General features: G+C 34.2%; 1 long non-coding RNA gene across 1 annotated transcript; it reads left to right on the top strand.

Moving 5' to 3' along the window:
- The first annotated feature begins 3601 nt into the window (after positions 1 to 3601).
- LOC119584378 lies at positions 3602 to 4687 on the top strand. Its single transcript, XR_005229803.1, has 2 exons — positions 3602 to 3884; positions 4126 to 4687. It is a non-coding gene; the product is annotated as an uncharacterized LOC119584378 (long non-coding RNA).
- The last annotated feature ends 2831 nt before the right edge of the window (positions 4688 to 7518 follow it).

Genomic DNA, 7518 nt, shown 5'->3' with positions numbered 1-7518 from the left:
CTAGATCTTCGTGGCAATAATCAACTTTTGTCATCTGTTTTAATGAAAACAACAAATACTGTCATCTTGCCTATAAATACTTTTAGAAATCACAATACATTTTTGTTGCATGTATGCATATAATATTCCTATAGATAATATTTTTAGAAGTATTAGTGTAATCACTTGTAATTTTAGATGTAACTGATCTGATCTCTATAAATATACACATCATCACCATTGCGTCAGCTTTTCCACCCTTAAGTGAAATTCTCCTTATTTTCCATTAGAAACTTTCATCTTTCAAGATTGTTAAAGAATCTTGCACGCATGCATGCACATACAGATTATTCATGAGTACATTAGTCCATATTAGTTCACCTTTAGCCTTCAGTTTCTTGTTATAAACTGCAACCGGCCATTTTACGACTATAGTACATGATCTTTTGTAATCAGTTCTCTCATTTCTCTGTGGATTATTTTTTTTTCTCGTATTTTTGTTAAATATAACTTATGTATAGTAATTTTCATGAGAAATGAATATCCCTTTTCATTATATTAGATCCGTGTGAAAAGAATCATTCATTCTCATTTCATAGATATTATCAGTATGATAATGTCCTTCATTAATATCTTCGTGATAGTTACCTTCACTGTCCTGAAAGTCAGACTGATTTTTTTTTTTCCTTTTTTTTGTGAAAATTCCTTACATATGCTTTCGTAACAGTTTCACGGTTACGGAAACCAGCGCGACACCCACCACTCCCTTCGAAGCAAATTTTTGGTTATCGTGTTTATTCCTTAGGGACTCCTGCTCTCACGATCCCGTGTCAACGACAAATATTATGTCCTGGAATCAGGAAGTTTTTGTAATTATATATGATAACCGTTTTTAAACTACCATTATTATCATTGCCATTAATTCATAGGTGTTTTCATATACACCGTTATGAAAGAACACTGGGTCGCCGCCCCCCGAAATGAGGGCTAATTTTGTTCGCAAGAACCTCGTAGTAATGATAAATATTATAATCTGTTTTAGAATTATGAAGTTTTTGTAATTATATTTGTTAACCGTTTTTAAGCTACCATTATTATCATTGCCATTAATTCATAGGTGTTTTCATATACACCGTTATGAAAGAACACTGGGTCGCCGCCCCCCGAAATGAGGGCTAATTTTGTTCGCAAGAACCTCGTAGTAATGATAAATATTATAATCTGTTTTAGAATTATGAAGTTTTTGTAATTATATTTGTTAACCGTTTTTAAGCTACCATTATTATCATTGCCATTAATTCATAGGTGTTTTCATATACACCGTTATGAAAGAACACTGGGTCGCCGCCCCCCGAAATGAGGGCTAATTTTTTTCGCAAGAACCTCGTAGTAATGATAAATATTATAATCTGTTTTAGAATGATCAAGTTTTCTAATCATATTTGATAATTTTCAACTACCACTACAACTATTATAATGGTTACGACTATTGTTGTTATCATTATCATCAATCCTTCCACTCGTTAATATCGATTCTTTTATGAAACAACACGGGGTAGCCTCCCCTCGGAACAAGACTAATTTCGTTCTCTAGATCTTCGTGGCAATAATCAACTTTTGTCATCTGTTTTAATGAAAACAACAAATACTGTCATCTTGCCTGTTAATACTTTTAGAAATCACAATACATCTTTTTGCTGCATGTATAGTATGCATACAATATTATTCCTATAAGTAATATTTTTAGAAGTATTAATGTAATCATTTGTAATTTTAGAAGTGACTGATCTTAGTCCTCCCTAAATATACAATTTATGGTCACTGCATTATCGTCATCACCATTGCGTCAGCTTTTCCACCCTTAAGGGAAATTCTCCTTATTTTGTATTAGAAACTGTTTCATCTTTCAAGATTGTTAAAGAATCTTGCACGCATGCATGCACATACAGATTATTCATGAGTATATTAGTCCATATTAGTTCACCTTTACCCTTCAGTTTCTTGTTATGAACTGCAACCGGCCATTTTACGACTATAGTACATGATCTTTTGTAATCAGTTCTCTCATTTCTCTGTGGATTATTTTTCTTTCTCGCATTTTTGTTAAATATAACTTATGTATAGTTATTTTTATGAGAAATGGATATCCCTTTTCATTATATTAGGTCTGTGTGAAAAGGATCATTCATTCTCATTTCATAGATATTATTATCAGTAAGTCAGACTGTGAATCCTTTTTTTTTATTTACTTTTTTTTTGTGAAAATTCCTTACATATGCTTTCGTAACAGCTTAACTGTTACGGAAACCAACGCGACACCCACCACTCCCTTCGAAGCAAATTTTTGGTTATCGTATTTATTCCTTAGGGACTCCTGCTCTCACGATCCCGTGTCAACGACAAATATTATTATGTCCTGGAATCAGGAAGTTTTTGTAATTATATATGATAACCCTTTTAAAACTACCATTATTCTCATTGCCAATTAATTCATAAGTGTTTTCATATACACCGTCATGAAAGAACACTGGGTCGCCGCCCCCCGAAATGAGGGCTAATTTTGTTCTCAAGAACCTCGTAGTAATGATAAATATTATAATCTGCTTTAGAATTATCAAGTTTTCTAATCATATTTGATAATCATTTTTGACTACCACTGCAACTATTACAATGATGAATATTGTTATCATTATTATCAATTCCCGATCGTTTTTAAAAAAATTTTCTTTCATGAAACAACACGGGTAGTCTCCCCGTAAGACTTATCTCAAGATCCTCATAGCAATGATAACCATTGTTATCCATTTTGATTAAAGATATTTAACAAACATGTATTGTTGCATATAAATATTTTTAAAAATCATAAACATTTTTATTGTTGCATTTATAGTATGCACACAATATTACGACGATTAATATTTTTAGAAATAGTGTTATTTTAAATGTGACTAATTTTCAAGTTCTCACTGAATATACAATTTATGGTCATTGCATAATCGTTATCACTACTGCATCAACTTTTCCACCCTTGAGTGAAGTTACTCCTTATTTTGTATTAAAACCTGTTTCAAGTTTCAAGATTATGCATGCGCATAAAGTGGGTTATTCCTGAGTATATAAATTTATGTAAGAAGCAGAGGAGGACAATGAGATAGACTAGTATCTTTTGTTGTTGTTATTATCATTATCATTAATATATATATATATATATATATATATATATATATATATATATATATATATATAAACTAAAAACTTAATTGCTTTGTCCTTGCAAGATCCAATCCTTCTGTTACAATATCTTCTTGTTATCAACTTCACATTTTAAGCATTATTATTTACCATATATGTATGAATATTTTTTATTGTTACCTTATTTATTTCTCTTAATGCTGAAGTACATGTGCTAGTCATTTTCATACCTAAATTTTGTAATAGAATTGAAAACGTCATAATTATTTTATGAAAAAATTTCTTGATGTCTTTGTCACAAGAAAAATAATGTTAACAGTTACTGTCACCTAATTACAACATAATATATATATATATATATATATATATATATATATATATATATATATATATATATATAATATATGTTATATATAATATATATATCATATGTATTATATATATGTATATATCTATGTGTGTGTGTTGATATATATGTATATATATTATATATATACATATGTATGTGTGTGTGTGTGTATGCATATTCAACTGTAATTTTAGAGAGCTCAGTGTCTAAATGTGACTGTTTCAAAGACGAATGTGAAATCTAAGTGTGAATTCAGTCTCCACGTATGACTCATGTCTACAAAGTTAGTGTCAGAGGGCATGCAGTGTGACTTCAGTCTACAAACACAAGACAGGACTTCAGGAGAGACTTCAATTATATGTAGGTGAGTACTGCGTATGCATTGAATGAGGCTGAAAGAGCACCATCTTCTAATACTGCTCTATAAGTTTATTTGGCAGTTAATATGGCATATTTGAAAGAATAAGATGTACAAGTGCTTGCTGGGAACTTTAAAAGCTAGTGAATCTCAGTGTACGATAAGTCACAGGAGATAATCTTATTAAAATTATTTACTTTCTTCTATTTCGTAATTCCGTCTTTCAACCGTTTTACTTCCCCTTCAGCCTTCCAGAATCCACCTTGGAATGCCACGCTCCAACAGGAACTCAAAGCAGGAGAGAAGATCGGGCCTCAGACATCACAGCGGGATTTTAGTGTCCATTTGGCCCTGAAAATATACCCGAATGTCAGCCGGGCTTCAGACATCTTTTCAAGCCATCAAACTTGGAAAGTCTAAGGAATTCTGAAGCGTCTAACTCCAGCCTATGAAGTCACATTTCAGATTTACACAGATTTACCTGGAATCTTGCACCATAGTTGCCCTGAAGTCTGAAATGCTGTATCCCTTCTGGTCCCTGATGCCTCTACAAAGTCATCCTCGAGGAAGTCCGTCATCCCAGGGTGCTTGTAGGCCATTGCTCCTTCACTCGAACGGAAAAGTCATATTCAAGCCTGAGATGTTCACACTTAAAGAGGTCGTAGTCACACTGATACGACCTGTCACACTACATTCGTTGTTTCAGTCAGTTATATGCATATGTATGTGTGTGTGTATATATATATATATATATATATATATATATATATATATATATATATATAGAGAGAGAGAGAGAGAGAGAGAGAGAGAGAGAGAGAGAGAGAGAGAGAGAGAGAGAGTGAGTGAGAGTGAGATTTAGATGTAGAGTAGATATATGCTAACACTGTAAAGATATTTTTCTTATATATTTTTTATTTGCTTTTTACATCATGGAAACTTCTTATTGTCTTAACTGTACTTTTTCCTGAATGTGTTTTTCAGTATGTTAACAACTAAGATGTTTCTATATTTCTCATTTCATTTTATGTAATAAATCTTATATTTTAGAAAGTTGGGTTTCCTTATTCTGTTTCCGAAAGTTAAGAGATGATCAAATAAATGAAATGAAAAAAAAGGAAAAAAGGAAAATGAAAAAAAATTAAAAGAAAAGAAAAATTTAAATGAAAAAATTAAATGAAAATGAAAAAATAGCTTTGCAAAATTATGCTATTATCAAAACATATACCATATATGATAAATTATTTGATTCTAGTATCTCTACGAGACACTCTCTCTCTCCCCTCCCCCTTCTGCCTTTGACTTTACTCTCTCTCTCTCTCTCCACCCCCACCCCTTCTCCATCTGACTTTACTCTCCTCCCCCCTTCAGCCTCTCTCTCTCTTTGTCTGTCTGTCTCTGTTTCTCTCTCCACCCCCACCCCCCTTTCTGCTTCTGACTGTCCTCTCTCTCCCCCTCCCCCCTTTCTCCATCTGATTTTCCTTTCTCTCTCTCTCTCTGAGAGTGGTCAGAAGCCTTCAGTGTCACGCCCTCCAGCTAGCAGGGGTGACCAATTAGGCAGCGTGCCCATGGCATCGCCGCCGTACTGACCTAAGCCACGCCCACATTGCTCATGACCTCAGACACCTACCTGGACAAACACTAATTCGAGTCACGGCCCCGCTCGCACGCCGCCTTCTCCCGGGGGCCGCTCTCCAGGGCCCCCACCTTATCGGGCTTAAACGCTGCCGGGGCTACCTCTGCACAAGCCGGCCATTCCAACCTCGCCCACGCTACACTACCAAGAATCTTCAATCAATAAAAATACACGCAAATAGACCGTGCATTTTACAAGTACCTGACAGAGAGAGAGAGAAAGAGAGCCCGGTGAGGATGGAGGGAGGGAGGGAGGGAAGGAGAGATGATGGGAGGGAAGGGAGAGAGAGAGAGAGAGAGAGAGAGAGAGAGAGAGAGAGAGAGAGAGAGAGAGAGAAGAGAGAGAGAAGAGAGAGAGAGAGAGGAGGGAGGGGAAGGGGGGGAGGGGGGAGGGAAGGAGAGTAATCTGTTTAGAATATGAAGTTTTTGTAATTATATTGTTAACCGTTTTTAAGCTACCAGGATTATCATTTGCCATCTAATGCATAGGGTTTTACATATACACCGCTCATGAAAGAACACTGGGTCGCCGCCCCCCGAAATGAGGGTAATTTTGTTCGCACGCAACCTCGTAGTATGATAAATATTATATCTGTTTTAGAAATTATCAAGTTTTCTAATCATATTTGATAATGTTCAACGACCCACTACAAAACTATTATAAGGTTAAAGACTATTGTTGTTATCCGTTAATCATCAATCCTTCCACTCGTTAATTTTCGTTCGTTTAGGAAACAACACGGAGGAGCCTCCCCTCGGAACAAGACGAATTTCGTCTCTAGATCTTCGTGGCAATAATCAATTTTGTCATCTGTTTAATTTAAAAACAAATACTGTCATCTGCATGTTAATACTTTTAGAAATCACAATACATCTTTGCTGCATGTATAGTATGCATACAATTATTATTCCTATAAGTAATATTCCTTAGAAGTATTAATGTTAATCATTTGTAATTTAGAAGTTGACTATCTAGTCCTCCCTAATTATACAATTTATGGTCCTGATTCTCGTCATCACCCATGGTCAGCTTTTACACCCTTAAGGGAATTCTCCTTTATTTTTGTATAGAAACTGTTTTCTTCTTTCAAGAGTGTTAAAGAATCTTGCACGCATGCATGCACATAAAGTTATTCATGAGTTATTAGTACATATTAGTGCAACTTACCTTCATTTTCTTGTTATGAACTGACAACCGGCCATTTTAAGACTATAGTACATTGATCTTTTGTTATCAGTTCTCTTATTTCTCTGTGGATTATTGTTCTTTCTCGCATTTTTGTTAAATATAAAACTTAGTATAGTTATTTTTAGGAGAAAAGGGATATCCCCTTTTAATTATATTAGGTCTGTGGTGAAAAGGAATCTTTCATTCTTCATTTCATAGATATCATTTTATCAGTAAGTCAGGACTGTTGAATCCTTTTTTATTATTATTTTTTTTTTGTGGAAAAAATTCCTACATATGCTTTCGTAACAGCTTAACTGTTACGGGAAAAAACCAGCGCGAACCCACCACTTCCTTCGAAGCAAAAATTTTGGTTATCGTATTGTATTCATTGGGATCTGCTCTCACGATCCCGTGTCAACGACAAATAGTTATTATGTCCTGACTCAGGAAGTTTTTGTAATTATATATGATAACCCTTTTAAAACTACTTATTCATTGCCAATTAATCATAAGTGTTTTCATATACACCGTCATGAAAGAACACTGGGTCGCAGCCCCGAAATGAGGGCTATTTTGTTCTCAAGAACCTCGTAGTAATGATAAAGATTATAATCGATTAGAATTAATTCAAGTTTTCTAATCAATATTTGAAATCATTTTGATAACACTGCAACTATTACAATGATGAATATTGTTATCATTATTATCAATTCCCGATCGTTTTAATAATTGTCTTTATGAACAAACACGGGTAGTCTCCCGTAAGTGACTGATCTCAAGATCCTCATAGCAATGTAACCATTGTTATCCATTGTGATGTAAGATATTTAACAA

The sequence above is a fragment of the Penaeus monodon genome, chromosome 18, assembly GCF_015228065.2.
Source record: "Penaeus monodon isolate SGIC_2016 chromosome 18, NSTDA_Pmon_1, whole genome shotgun sequence".
NCBI classification, from domain to species: domain Eukaryota; kingdom Metazoa; phylum Arthropoda; class Malacostraca; order Decapoda; family Penaeidae; genus Penaeus; species Penaeus monodon.
The sequence above is the reverse complement of the archived record's forward strand: the minus strand, read 5'-3'. Positions and strand labels throughout refer to the sequence as shown.